The 15,612-nt window shown below is 43.4% G+C and overlaps 1 protein-coding gene across 2 annotated transcripts in view; it reads right to left on the bottom strand.

The window, feature by feature from the left end:
• The window catches only part of CTNNA1 (catenin alpha 1), a 343,160-nt gene that overhangs the window by 317,014 nt on the left and 10,534 nt on the right, over window positions 1-15,612 (bottom strand). Inside the window, exon 2 of one of the 2 annotated variants that reach the window (XM_061424653.1) lies at window positions 14,187-14,323. The exons of the other annotated variant lie outside the window; for it this stretch is intronic. The gene's annotated coding sequence lies outside the window, so the exon portion shown is untranslated. The remainder of the gene's footprint in view (window positions 1-14,186; window positions 14,324-15,612) is intronic. 2 annotated transcript variants of the gene reach the window in all.

Raw genomic sequence — 15,612 nt, 5'->3', positions numbered from 1 at the left:
CGAACACTATGACCAGAGGCTCCTCAAACCAGATGCACTGATTTGATCCTTTCTTGAGCTGAGCTTGCCTTTCTTCACACTTGAGTCAGGAAAACAATATTCACAAGTGACTACTTTATCCATAATTTGTGTTTCATAAGCAATTCCATTTGAATAAGTTAGACATACTGCATAGTCAAAGAGGGAAAATAGGCAATGTATGTTGTAAAGGACACATATTCCTCCCCAAGCATCCCTTCCTTAAGGAAGTCTCTCCCATTTCCTAGTTTTTCCAAGACTGGAGGGGCAAGGACCTCCTCCAGATTTCAGCAGTAAGAACATGATCCAGGCCTAGCCTATCAGATTATTTCACACCTCTGGGCACAGCAAGTGGCTCAAGGAAGGTCATATGATTGAAAACCATATCAATCACAGTCTTCTCTTGGCTTCTGTAGGAGTAATGGGAAAGGTGCTTGCTTTCTCCCTCTGGAATGTGGTAGCACTGGTTTGGAGCTGCTGGTGGCCACCTGGCTGCCACGTGTGGAGATCCTAAGAATGAAGCAATATAGCAGCAAACAAAGCCAAGTGATGCAAATAATCTACACCTTCATGTATCATTTGAATTCATGGATTTAGTCTTTCTGAAGCAAATCTACTCTTCATTGGAGATGTTCGGGAAGAGAACAGATAGCTGCCCTTCAGCTGTCTGATATGAGGCCCTCATGCCACCTCTATTTTATTCCCTCCCACAAAATACACTGGGAGAAGTTAGGGAAATGAATAGGAGCTATCCAAAATTCCCCCTTTCATCTCTTGATCTAAACACAAGATCTCTTGAGAAGAAGCAGGAGCCACTCTCATTCTCCTGTCGGGTAACTAAGCTTGTTAAAAAGGTTACGGATATTTGAGGCATGTCCATAAATCTTTGAGAGCATCTGGATAAGTATTTACTGTCACCACTCAGACATATTCTTCCTAGGGCCACTATCAAAACAGAAGGGACAAGGTGTGTCAGTGGCATATCAGGAGAGAGTTCTCCGCCCCTTCACCTACTCCATCCCTTCCTATCCTCACCAATAGAACTAGGAAAGTTAAGCTCTAAGAGGTAATCAGAAGCAGTTAGAAACTGTCCTGTGGAGGGTTCCTTGGAATAATGTAAGAATTCACCCTTATTTGCTCAAGATAGAGCCAGTCCCAAATCTCAGAGGCTCTGATGATGAAGTCTGGACTCAGAGAGAAAAGCAGCAGGTAGAAAAGGAAGAGGGAGGGAAAACACAGGGAATTATTACAAAAAGAGTAAAACAGAATTTCCCAAGAACAAAAATAGCATCATGAAAAAGCCAATAGGTTGAGCAAAACATGGTAGAGAGGGGACAGTTTCACCCCATCAAAGCATAGAGTTCCCTGGGCAGGTGCTGGTGTTCTCCTTTCAGAAAACTCTGGACCCTGCCCAGGGCAGTGTAGAGCCTGGCTGACTCTCAATCAATGCACAAACCTGCCCAATTGTCTCTGCCGTCTAGTCATGGCTCAAGGGTTCTTGAAGTCAGGATGCTTCCATAATTGGTTAAGCCCATGTGGAACCTCAGTCTGTGGTGCTGTGCTAACAAGGCTGTTTAAACCCTTCCTGGCAAGGAAAGCACAGCTGTCCACCAGATGTCTGTTGAAGAAGCCATCTATTGCTAGAAGAACACATCCTCATCTTCTCTCTCAGTGGGCCATTATTCCTCTATATTTTCTGGACACAAAAATAAGGGCTGTTGTTCCCAATGCTCATTATCATAGGGCATTAATCATTGTCATTATACTCACAAAGCATTATAGTGTCATTTAGGTTGCTCTATACTCTACCACTTGGGAAAAGTGCTGCCTTAAGTTAGGTTCCCCAGAAGCATAATGTGAAACAGAATACAGGTCATGTGATTCGTTGAGGTCTGCCTTCAGGAGAAAGAGAATGAAGGAAGCAGGAAATAGTAATAAGGATGGATGTGGTCACAGTTTTGTATTTGGCCTCAACCTGATGCCACAGGACAATTCTGGAGCATGAATGGCACCAAAGAATTGCTCCTTCTTTGGGGTAAAGAAATAATCCTTCCTCAAGGCCTTTGTACCTCCTTGACTGAAAGCTGCAGCAGGTAAAGACAGGGTCTCCCATTCACCAGGAGCAATTTTTCTGGAGAAGGGGGCAACTATGAGACACTGGACTCAATACAAGCAGCTAGGCTTGAAGCAGATACACTGATGTGGTAAGTGAATTTGGGCAGGGTACCAGTAGCATTCATTAGAGCTGCTGTATTAGTCAGCTCTGGCTGCCTTATGAAAATACCACAGAGTAAGTGGCTTATATTTACTTCTCATAGTTCTAGAAGCTGGAAGTCTGAGGCCAGAGCACCAGTGTGGTTGAGTTCTTGCATGGTCTTTCTTCCTGACCTATCGATGGCTGCCTTCTTGCCATCTTACTCACACGCGGTGGGGGATTGGGAGAGTAGGGCAGGGTAAGCAGCAAGTCCTCTGAGTCTGTCTCCTCTTATAAGGGCACTAATTCTATCAGGAGAGTCAACCCTCATAAACCTAATTACCTCCCAAAGACCCTCCTCCAAATACCATCACATTGGGGGTTAAGGTTTTAACATATGCATTTTAGGAGGACAAAATTCAATCCATAACAGCTATCATTTTGTAAACAGGGAAATGAGACAACTGTTAGCTAGATTTGTTCAATGAGAGCCATTTCCTTTGCACCTAAATTCTTCCAGAACCCCATCTGTCATCTGCTGTGGATGAGACCAGCTAGACCCCCAACTGGCTGACCTGGGCCTAGGATCTCCCAACAGTTTCTCTTTTCTCCATCTCAGCAGGCACTGCTTTTTGCCCTGGGAAAGTCAGGCTGTGATTATTTGCAAGACTCAGCCCTTGGTAAGTATTCTGTAGGTGACAGCAGAGGCATCTGTGTGCAATCCTATCCAGCTCAAGCTTTGAAGCTCCAAAGCAGAGCCATTAACATTCTCTTCAGCCTCAGACAGTTCTCTTCAGCCCTTGTTAGTCTCATTTTCTTCCCTCTCAACTTTTTCATCAAGAGCAGCAGCTTCCTTTCCCCTAGAACTATTTCTTCTCTTCAAAGAGCTCTGGGCTCCAGGGAGGCCTGTGGCCAAGAGACTTGCCAGACACTGATGGATTCTCAATGAAGATCACACTGTGCCACCTGCTCTGTAGCTAAGAACCCAAGCACCTTCAACTCTCCTCAGTTCAGGACTGAGCAAAGGACCAATCAGGAAGGTGCCTTCCCTCTGGCTTCCAGGGCAGTCTTCAATGGTTAGGCCATGGGTTATGGAGGTTATCCTGAGTCCCCCAACCCACCCCTACTTCTGGATTTGTTATTTATATAGAGGAAGTCAGGGAGGAGAGTCACACAGGCCTTGCCCTGAGAAAGTAGAAATCTATCTACTGTCTCCCCATCCTCCATTCTGAAGCCTTTTTCTCTTCATAGGGGAGGAGGCCAAAGGACTCACCCTTTACAGAGGGGGTCCTATAGGCCTGAGAGGGGCAGAAGAGAGTTCTCAATGAGAATGCCATAAATGCCTCCATAATTTATTAAGAGCTATCAAATATTCATCTGTATGGAAGATTCTTAGAAAATAGGAAGAAGGAATCTTAGGGAAGCTTAAATTCTGCCACTGGCCCCAAAGTACATTTCTTAGGTAACCTACAGATTATAGTAAGAGGGACTCCAATGCCTGCAATTCAGACAGAGAAGAATGAGTTTCTGCTGGCAGATGATAATTCAGCTTCATTGTCTTTCCTCTTAAACTTGCCTCTTAAACCTGCCCTTTCCTACCAAGAGCCACTGGTTGTATTCCTGTGTCCTCACCAAGGTTTTTGAGGGGTAAGGGGAATTGTGTCATATTCTCCCACTACCATTCTCCCACTTGATTCTGCTATCTCTGTAGCTTTCCTTCTCTTATGCCCTACAGCTATCTTAGGCATACAAGCTCTCACTCCTTACAATTGCTTCCAGAGAGGCATATGAAAACAACTTTCCCAGGATATTTTACCAAACTCCTCTGCAAACAGAAGAGCAGCTATGACAATAGAGTACCATCATTTGTATTCATTTCTCTGTCCCTTCTGGCTGCAGAGCTGGGCCTAGCATCACCCAGCGCAACAGCCCAGGTGGGCCCAGAGGCACACAGAGAAGTACTGCTACTCCATCTGCTGGTTTAACAGCAGCCCTGGGTTGCAGTCTTTAGACTCCTTGCAAGGCAGGTTCTGGCTCTGAACCAGGAGAGCAAGATATCTTTTTGTAATGATAGAGAAAAGATAATCAGCCATTTTGTCAAAAGATAAGACACAGATACAAATACAGCTGGAAAACACAAAGCCAAGAATCATTGATCTAACAGGAGCTGTCTCTGCTCTGGGCAACCATTGTTTGGGGGCTATTATAATAGGGACCTGCGTATAATTATGGAGAAGGCAATGGCACCCCACTCCAGTACTCTTGCCTGCAAAATCCCATGGACGGAGGAGCCTGGTGGGCTGCAGTCCATGAGGTCGCTAGGAGTCGGATACGACTGAGCGACTTCACTTTCACTTTTCACTTTCATGCACTGGAGAAGGAAATGGCAACCCACTCCAGTATTCTTGCCTGGAGAATCCCAGGGACAGAGGAGCCTAGTGGGCTGCCGTCTATGGGGTCGCACAGAGTCGGACACGACTGAAGCGACTTAGCAGCAGTGTATAACTAGAAGACAGCTCCAAATCAAGGTGGAGGTGGGAGGGGTTAGGATGGAGTCTAGAAAAACACTGATGAAACTGTGCTTTTTCTTTTCTTCTTTCCATCAAGCCCTTTCCTTCATCTCTACTTGCCTTCTTTGTGAATAATACCTCTCCTTTGCAAATTATTTCCCTATGGCCTGTGGTCCATCCAGAGCCGTTTTTATGCTCACAATTTCATATTTATCTACCCTCAGCAAGGCAAGGAAAGGATGAAGGTAATAGATGAGGGTAGTAAGTTTCCTCAACAGAAGAAAGAAGGAGAAAATGATACTATATACCTTTACACAGAAATCTATTACTTAGTTCCTGAAATCTCTGTTCAACTACAGTAGGTACACAGTGCAGTTTGGAAGTTTCAACACAGGCTCCACTATGTAGTATCCATCTCATATAAAAGTTAGATGTTAGCAAAGATGCAAATTTTCATAGAAAACCATTGAAAAACGGTGATGTAATTCTAAAATCTTCACCCATATTAAGAAGTTGTTGGGTATTAAAGGAAAATTTTTGAAAGACTATTTATTTGGTGAGAAGTGTTGGTATGCTGTGGGTATCCCCCTCCAGAGAAAGAAGGGTACCTGCATTTCACCACTAGCCTACTGAGAAGAGCTTCAAGGGAACCCTCAGGGGGCTTGATACATATCCTATGCAGTTAGAGGGGCAGAATGGACTGATTTTTTATTCCAGCCCAAGAAATATAAGGGCCATTGTATGGGCTGCTGCTGCTGCTAAGTCGCTTCAGTCGTGTCCGACTCTGTGCGACCCCATAGACGGCAGCCCACCAGGCTCCCCGTCCCTGGGATTCTCCAGGCAAGAACACTGGAGTGGGTTGCCATTTCCTTCTCCAATGCATGAAAGTGAAAAGTCAAAGTGAAGTCACTCAGTTGTGTCTGACTCTTAGTGACCCTATGGACTGCAGCCCACCAGGCTCCTCCATCCATGGGAGTTTCCATGCAAGAGTACTGGAGTGGGGTGCCATTGCCCTCTCCAGGCTAGCACCTGCTTAACAATGCTGGGATTGCCCACAGTCTCAGAGCTTATATGAGCAAAACACTGGTTTCTCACCAACAGGCCATTGAATTGCTATGGAATAAGAAAGCAACTGACAGAATAGAGTGTACTCTCCCGAGTCAAATGTGCATATGTACATGTGGTGGGGTGGGGGGAGTACAGATCTCTGAAGAACTCACGAAAGTGCCCCAGGAGAAAGCTAAATTTAAATATTCACCATTCCTGGAGAACACAAAACTGGCTTCAACAATGTGAGGCAAGTACATTATTTCCTGCTCCCTCATACTTTCTTGCTCTAATCCTGGAAGTGTCAGAAACTTCAGGAAAGAAAGAAGGACCACACCCATCTTCTTACTTGTAACAAGCCCCAGATGAAGGAGGATAAATAGCTTAATGCTGATAAATTTTGGAAACAGGGACAATATCTGGGCTGAATATGTTAAGTACCTAACTGAGATCAGGTTTTATTATATAAAGCAACTATAGCGCTTCCTAATAACTACAGAAGAAACGTTTGTCCAGGAGTGGAGTGAGGACTACCACTATGGAGCAAGTTTCAAGGAACAGTGGGAGCCAAAAACAAAAGTTTTTTTTTAATGATTACATACCATGAGCCCTGCTTATCACTGTTCTAGTTACAACTGTAAAAGTTGTTTCTCAACCTTTATTTTAAAAAGTAATAAAAACACCGCCAAAGGGGTTATAGCAAGAGGAGCTATTGTCAGAGTTAGTGGTTCTCCTTGGCTTAATAGCACTGTAATGTCCTTGTGGAAAATGAGGCCTATGGATTTAAGCTCTGCCACTTCTCCCCTTTTTTCTTTTTAATTAATTTATTTTTTTATTGAAGGATAATTACTTTATAGAATTTTGTTGTTTTCTGTCAAAACTCAACATGAATCAGCCATAGGTATACATATATCCCCTCCTTTTTGAACCTCCCTCCCATCTCACTTCCCATCCCACCCCTGTAGGTTGATACAGAGCCCCTGTGTGAGTTTCCTGAGCCATACAGCAAATTCCTGTTGGCTATCTATTTTAGAGTCCCTTGGACAGCAAGGAGATCCAACCAGTCCATTCTAAAGGAGATCAGCCCTGGGATTTCTTTGGAGGGAATGATGCTGAAGCTGAAACTCCAGTACTTTGGCCACCTCATGCGAAGAGCTGACTCATTGGAAAAGACCCTGATACTTGGAGGGACTGGGGGCAGGATGAGAAGGGGACGACAGAGGATGAGATGGCTGGATGGCATCACTAACTCGATGGACGTGAGTCTGAGTGAACTTCAGGAGTTGGTGATGGACAGGGAGGCCTGGTGTGCTGCGATTCATGGGGTCGCAAAGAGTCCGACACGACTGAGCAACTGAACTGGAACTGGAACTGGATCTATTTTACATATGATAATGTAAGTTTCCATGTTACTCTTTCCATACATGTCACCCTCTCCTCCCCTCTCTCTGTGTCCATAAGTCTATTCTCTATGTCTGTTTCTCCACTGCTGTCCTGTAAATAAATTCTTCAGTACCATTTTTCTAGATTCCATATATATGCATTAGAATATATTTATCTTTTGCTTTCTGACTTACTTCACTCTGTATAATAGGTTCTAGGTTCATCCACTTCATTAGAACTGACTCAAATGCATCCCTTTTTATGGCTGAGTAATTTTCCATTGTGTATATGTACCACAACTTCTTTATCCATTCAAACATCCATTTAGGTCTTTTCCCCACTTTTCCCCTTTTTTTCTGAATTCCCAAAAGCATCCTCTCTTCCCTCCTCCTGATACCCTGCAGTACATACCACTTGTAAGCAAAGTTACTTTAACAATGTCCAAAAGCCTCCTGTACTGTCACATTTCTGCCCCATATCCTGTCCCTTGCACCCTGAGCATCCCCAGGGGTAACAAGGGGAGTCACAAGCCACCTCAACAGTTTCAGAGTCTCTTTTATGTAAACACTTACTTCCATCTTCTCAATTTGACCTCCTCATTCTTCCCCTATATTCCAGGGGAGGGGCGGGGGATGAGACACATACACATACACCCACATGCAAAGCTTTATACAAAGAAAATCACATATGTGAATTCTCTGCCCTCCAGGAAAGTACAACTGAAGAGAGCTAACATTAAGTAGGTAAGCATAAATAGCAGAAAAGCAGCATTAAGCAAATACATGATGAACAGCAGGGGAAATGCATGAATGAGGTAAGAAGCAGAGATGGCCAGTTGATGAACATTTACTTGAATAAGCTACTAGGTGTCAGGTACTGGGCTAGGTTCTGGCAACAAAATTGTGAACAGAATAGACACAGTCTCTGTGCACACAGAGCTTTCAAAGTACTGCGGAAGATAAGCACCAAGCAAATTTTTTCCAAAAAGTAGTTTAATGAATACAGGTGCACAAAGTGCTATGGAAGATAATATGTAGGACTGGTTTGGGAACTAGGAATCTGATCTAGTCTGGGGGTTAAAAAAGTTTGCCTACATAAGTGACATTAAAATATGGGGGAACCTGAAAGCTAAGTAGGATTAGACAAAGGGCTGGTGGGCAGAATAGAGACCTAGAGAGCAGAGAGAACATATGGGAAAGCAGAAGCAACACACTGAAGGAACTGAGAGAAGGCCTGAGTGGCTAGAATGAATCTATCAAGTGGGAAAGAGGCCAAGGTGAGGAGGCTGAAGGGATTAGCAGAAAGCTAGGGGATTCTAAGTGTTGATTAAAAGCAATGCAAGTAAAAATTATAGGATCAAAGATTTGAAGTATTGGAAAGCTTTTAGTGTTATCCAGTCAGACTACCAGGATGATGCTGGAATCCTCTCTGCCTGTTCCCTGTCACTAGGTCAACATGAATGAAGGCCAGAAAGGACTTAGCAAAGGGGCTAGGCGGGGAAGTCCACAGGAAGCTGGTATAAGCAGCAAGTAAAGTATTCATAGAGCCCCACAGGCTGAAGCAGGAAACTCTCCACTTCCCCAGAGTATGAGCTAGAGTTGCCTATCCAGCCAACCTGCCTATTCGTGTGAAGACACTCTCCCAGGATCAGCCAAGGAGAAGTAAATGGCGACCATTTGTGTCTATTAACCCTAGCTTAGTGAGAGGAAAATTACTTTGAGCAGGTGTCAAGGTATGTTGATATGTTCAACATAGCAGGTTGATATGTTCAAGAGGGACTGGCTAGTTTGCATTCATGACAGAGAAACCTATTGTGAATGGCAGCCTGTGAAGAAGCAAAAGGACAGCAAAGCTAGAGTGCCCACCACCCCGAGGAGCTCTGGACTACTTACTCTGATAGTGGAATGTGTTCACCGTTGTTAGGGCAGATGCTTCGTTGGGTGTTAGAGGCAAGCGAGGAGGCCACTCCTTGATGGTACAAACCAATGAAACTCATTATTCTCATGGCAGTAATAAAACTGGCCCCCTTTTTCCTTTATTTTCCTGCTTCTTACACTATGGCAGGGCTGGGTGTGCTGAAGAAGGATCTCATGGCCAGGCCATGATATTCACTAATCAGCACTTAGTGAGCACCCCCATACTATGAAGAGGTCTGTGGTGGCTCAGAATACAAGAAAATGGAAGTCTCTGTACTTGAGAGGCTCACAAATCTAGAAGAGAAGCAAGCACCATATGATAAACCATAATCTCAGGTACCAAATGGATGTACGGAGGAGAACTAGGTTTAAGGTGGACTAGATCACTGTGGAATGGGCTAACAACCACCAAGCTGTTTGAAGCAGCAAGCACTTGATCTGGGTGGCACATCAGTCAGGTGTAGTGAGGAGGTGGGAAAGCATGGGGGGTCAAGAAGTGCCCATGGCGTCAGAGGAACAGGCTTAGACCAGGGCCCTCTGACAAAGGAGTAACGGGAAGTCAGCTTTCAAAGGTGAAGAAAATCATGAAAAGCCCTAATGGTAGACTAAGGAGCTTGGAGCTTTGATTTTATTCTAGAGACAATGAGAAGCCACTGAGTTTCTGGGCAGGAGTTTTAGAACAACTATTCTGACTGGAATGTTCAAAATAATTGGAATGGAGAAGTGAAAAAAAAGGCAAGGATGTCAGTTAGGAGATCAGCATATGGCAGGATTTAAAATTTTTCTTCTCTTTTTTTGCTGAAAGAACTGGATAACAGATGTCTCCCTTAACCTCCCATGAACATTTAAGGAAAAGGAAATAAAAGTTTTGGTTGTAGTGACAGGGGATTGGGATTTAAAAGACCATTAAGATTGCTATAAACGAGCAAGATAAACCAGCCTCAGAGGAGCATAATGCAGGCAAGTGCTCCAGGCAGACTAGAGATTCCCCTGGGTTGTAGATGAAGATGAGTTTGTAGGACCTACAAGCTGGGGACCCAGGCCTTGCTCCTTGGCAGCACCAGAGGAAGGAACACAACCCAGAGAAGATTGGCCCCACGTTACAACCAGGAGATAGGACTCTAGGCTGCAGGATTCACAGCCTCACAAAAGGTTTCTGTAAGTCAAGGATGAAGATCAGACACTCAGGCACTGGACATGAAGGGTTGGTGCAAATAATGGGACACCAGGTGTCTCAGCAATAACCAGCAACTCGAAGCCCCTTCCAATCTCATGGCAAAATATAGGATCCTGGAACCACAATTCAGGTCTGAAGATGAAACATAAGTGAGGTTAAATTTCCCACCAGTCAGACAGGGTAGGAGCATATAATTGGAGCTTACCTTATTTAAGCTTATAAATAAATGTGATACTTTCTCCACATCTGAATTTATAAGCTGAGAGTCATACCTGCTATAATTGTTGCAGTTCAAGTGTGAGAAAATGTCACTTACATTAGAATGACTGAAGTGAGAAGACAAAGACATAGAAGCCCCAGAGATATTGTACAGGAAGAAAGAAAAGGACTTCCTCTGCCAAGAATCTACAGAAAATCCCGGGACACAGTAAGAACGCAGGAAATATCTGCTTGCCTCTGTCACTCTCAGGCATCCTTAATAGGGGACTCAAGTAAACGCTTTATGTTTAGTCTTAGCATTCATAAATTATGATGAGATGTAACTTTAAAAAGCTGTCTTCTTGGGCTCTCTGGTGGCTCAGTGGTTAAGAATAATATGCCTGGTTCGATCCTCAGTCCAGGAAGGTCTCACAGGCCCCAGAGCAACTAAGCCCATGCACCACAACTACTGAGCCCACGCGCTGCAGCTACTGAAGCGTGCGCACCTATAGCCCATGCTCCACAACGGAGGGCAGCCCCTGCTCAGGACAATTAGAGAAAGCCTGCGTACAGCAACAAAGACCCACCACAGTCCAAAAGTAAATTAATTAAATAAATAAATCGTTAAAAAAAAAAAAGCAAAAGGATGAGATTCCATCACTGAGTTTCCACTTGGTGTCAGATATGGCATATTAATGAAGCATTAGTTGCTCAGTCGTGTCCGACTGTTTGCAACCCCATGGACAGTAGCCTGCCAGCCTCCTCTGTATATGGAATTCTCCAGGCAGGAACACTGGAGTAGGTAACCATTCCCTTTCCCAAGGTATCTTCTCGACCCAGGGATCAAACCCAGGTCTCCTGCATTGTGGGCCAATTCTTTGCCATCTGAGCCATTGAGGAAGCCCATGAGGTACAAGCAATATCCATATTAATAAAATTCTGTTTGTGTCCTTAAGATGCTCACAATCTAGTGGGAGAGATGGACATGCTGACAAATAATTAAGCTCCCATGTATGTGTCATAACAAAACTGTGAATAAATGTTCTAGAAGCACAGAAGATCAAGTGAGAAGTTGTCTCAGGAAGCTTGAAAAGGATTTACAGAGAAGATGAGATTTAAGAGGGTTTCACAGGATAAGTAAGAGCTCAACATCTGGATAAGAAATAGAAGAGCTCAAATAGTGGGAAAGGTATATACAAGGCATTGAAGCATAAAGTAGTAGTAAGCCTGCAGTGGAGGAGTGGGAGACTACATTCAGCGAAAAAGATGTTCTGCCTGGAATTGTCCCCTAAAATCTTTAACTGAGGCTACCCATATAATCAACACATTCACCTCAAAAGAGCTTCTAAGATACACCAAAGAGAATTGTCACCAGTATGTGGCTCTGTGCTGGAGACTACACAAAAGGATACAGACACTTAACTACCCACTGAGAACATAACTACCCACTGAGTACCTAACAGCCTCAGGCAAAACTTCATTTTTCTCTCTGAAGACTCCCAACTGAAAATACTAGCATATTTTCCTTCCTCAATATTATCCAACCTGGACTACATCAAATAAATAAAATAAAATAAATTTTATCCCCCAATAAAATAGCTTTAATTAAAAAAAGATACTATCTAACCTCATCATCTTCATCCACCAAACAGGCAACTTTCAGATGAAATACATTAGTTTAAAACCCATATTCCAGGAGTCTAGATAAAGCCTGGTGACTCAGAGACTGTTCAGCTCATCATAGTGCTCAGTTTTCTGTCCCAGGGGTCACCTCCCTGTAAGCCCTACTTATTCCCCCTTTTTAGCCCTAAATAAACAGGCAGTGTGGAAGAGGGCTGCCACTGCTGAATCGCTACAGTCGTGTCCGACTCTGTGCAACCCCATAGACGGCAGCCCACCAGGCTCCCCCATCCCTGGGATTCTCCAGGCAAGAACACTGGAGTGGGTTGCCATTTCCTTCTCCAATGCATGAAAGTGAAAAGTGAAAGTGAAGTCTCTCAGTCATGTCCGACTCTTCAAGACCCCATGGACTGCAGCCTACCAGGCTCCTCCGTCCATGGGAGTTTCCGTGCAAGAGTACTGGAGTGGGGTGCCATTGCCTTCTGGGGGAAGAGGGCTATGCTTGCCTATTATCCACTATAACATTAAAACAGGAGGGAAGACGGCAGGGAACAAATTTTACCGAATGACATAGACATTGAGGATATGAAAAAGACTGGTTATAACTGGTTAGGTCTAAGATGGTGAAAAATTTGACTTCTAGTAGACCTTGAGCCTCATTATATGTTCACTGTAATACATCAGCTACATGACATACCCACAGGTGCCATGGCAATTCCAAGACCAACCATGAAAGGCCAAAAAATGTGCAGGGGTCCAATTCCTGGAAATCTCTGCCCCTTCTCCAAAATAGCTGGAATAATCCTTCCACTCATTAGCCTATGAAATGATCAGATTCATAAAAAGTACCCAATCCGTATTTCAGCACCTCTCATCTTCTCTCTGTCTGTGGACTGAGTTTCTCCCAGGGCTGCTCTTGCTTTTTGAGGCAGATCACAGACTGTCTATGAAATGTGTATGTCTCTAAATAAATCCACTTCTTTTCACTTTGTCTCTAGCTAAATGGCTTCTACGCTGAGACATAAAGAACCTGAGCTTCATTAAGCTCTGAAACCAGGTGTGTGATCTTAATGAAAAGACAGTGGGTTCAAATCCCAGCCTATGGGTTCAAGTTCCAGTCTGGGTTTGGCTGGGTTTGAGTCGCATCTGAGTTGTGCAATTACAACTTCATGTAAAATATAACACAAGAAGAAAATACCTCAAAAAAAACTCTAATAGAATTTTTCCCTACTAATGTGCCTCAAGATTTACTGAGACATCAAAATCTTATTTTCAGCACATTAATGGCCTGGATTGCAAATGTACAGGTTATATATTTTGTGATGTATTTCTGATAGAATTCAGGAATCAGGGATGAAAAGATATTATCATTGATAGAGTCTTTGAGGGTGAAGGGAGGATCTTAAAAAACTGACTTCAACTAAGAAGAGGAAGATAATTTGGTTTTATTTCTCAAATAAAAAGTGTGTTTGATTTTGAAAAACAATCATCCAGACTCACATTTTTGTGTTAAACAACCACCTTGAAATTGGTCTGCCTCAGAGGACAGCTCAATTCTGGGCTACCTTAGCATGAATGATTTATGACATTCATGCACTTGGCAACTACATCAGTTTTTCTAAAGCTGGCACCCAACACCACCTGCATGTTAAGTGAAGATTTATGATTTCTAAAACTCACCTCATTATGCAGAGGTACATGAATTGTCTTATATGTGCAGTCTATAACTCCCAAGACAGATAAGGAGGCAGCTATGTCACAAAATTCATGGCTCTTTCCCGTTAAAGCTGAAGTTTTGGAGAAAAACTAAGGAAATAACTGGCCCTTTGTAGAAAAATAGCTTTAGCTAACCATCACACCTCCAAATGATGAACCAGCTATAGCCTACCACTATATCTTACAGGAGCAAAGAGGCTAATGGTAAAAGTCACTTTAATCACAGCAATGAACTATGTCTATGTTTTGAACACTGCAGCAATAGACAGAACCTAAAGTGACTCTTTGGAAATATTGACCATTCTGTTAGTTTAATTTTTTCCCCAATTTGGTGTCTGAGACCTCTTGCTGATCAAGTGGCCCAGTCAGACCCACAGACATGAACTCCAGAGAAGAGAATTCAATACCTTGGAGTGCCCAGTGGCAGAGAATTCAGTACTTGTGTGCTCCCTCAGAGTGAAGAAAAGCAAATGCTGGTTTAGGTTCTGTAATGAAGCTTGTTTTCTAAAAGTCTTTAGAAATGCAGCAAATCTTTCCACACACCCTACAAAATAGTAGAAGCAAAGAGGATTAAATGGAATAAAGTTATGAATCTCAAGGAAGAATAAGATTATATAGACAACCATTAAAAATGACAAGTATATGTGACCAGGCTGACAAGAAAATATTTTTAGGAAAGGTATAAAAAGCAGAACACAAAAATGGCAAGCATATACACTGACTGGAAAAAAACCAAAATGACAGAAAAAATGGTGTGGACCTCCCCGGTTGTCCAGTGGTTAAGAATCTGCCTGCCAATGCAGGGGACAGGGGTCCCTAGTCTTGGAAGATTCCATTTGCAGGGGAGCTTCTGAGCCCATGTGCCACAACTACCGAGCCTGCATGCTCTAGAGCCCAGGAGCCTTAACAAGAGAAGCCCGAACACTGACACTAGGGAGTAGCCCCTGCCCACCACAACCAGGGAAAGCCTGATGCAGCAGTGAAGACCCAGAGCAGCCAATTAAAAAAAAAAAAAAAAATTTTTTTTAAATGGTGTTTCTAGCCTAGAGAGTTTCAATAACATAAAGTTAAGCAGAAAATAATGAAATTCTAAATAATTTATTTTCAAATATCCCTATCAATGAGGATATAGACACATATGTATGATTGCTGCTGCTGCTAAGTCGCTTCAGTCGTGTCCAACTCTGTGCGACCCCAGGGACTGCAGCCTACCAGGCTCCTCTGTCCATGGGATTTTCCAGGCAAGAGTACTGGAGTGGGGTACCATTGCCTTCTCTGATGTATGACTGCTAGTTACCCTAAATCCAAGAAACCCCTGTTTCTCTCTCCTCTGCAGAGCTCAAAACAGTGGGCCACTCTCCACGGCCTTTGAGAGTATAGAACACCTGCACTCAAATACCCAAGGTGACAGAAGAAAACTAAAAGACAAAACGTCTCAAAGTAGAGGTAAGAAAATTATTTGGGAAAAAAGATTGTGGGAAACCCATTTTCAACTTTAATGACTTATTAGATGTCATTTGATTTCTGAAATGTGCTTGGGATTTGTCCAGCTCTGACTCTGGGCTCTGACAATGCCTTAGGTCTGCTTGTCCCAACGTGGTTACTCTATCTCATGGAAATGATGCTCTACTCACAATACAGTGCACAAGAGCAAGAAAGTAGTATCAGGGAACTACAAATTGGGCAAATCAGGAAAAGTGAAGCCTCTTTGGCTACTGGGAGTATGTATATATCCAAGAGCAGAGTAGATACACAGAGAAGACTTGTATTTGAGTTCAGGGACTCAGTTACTACTTCACATTAAGTTACTTGTAGACACGTGATCACTCAAAC

Source organism: Bos javanicus, chromosome 7 (assembly GCF_032452875.1).
Source record: "Bos javanicus breed banteng chromosome 7, ARS-OSU_banteng_1.0, whole genome shotgun sequence".
In the NCBI taxonomy this organism is placed as follows: domain Eukaryota; kingdom Metazoa; phylum Chordata; class Mammalia; order Artiodactyla; family Bovidae; genus Bos; species Bos javanicus.
This window is presented reverse-complemented; position numbering and strand designations above follow the sequence as displayed.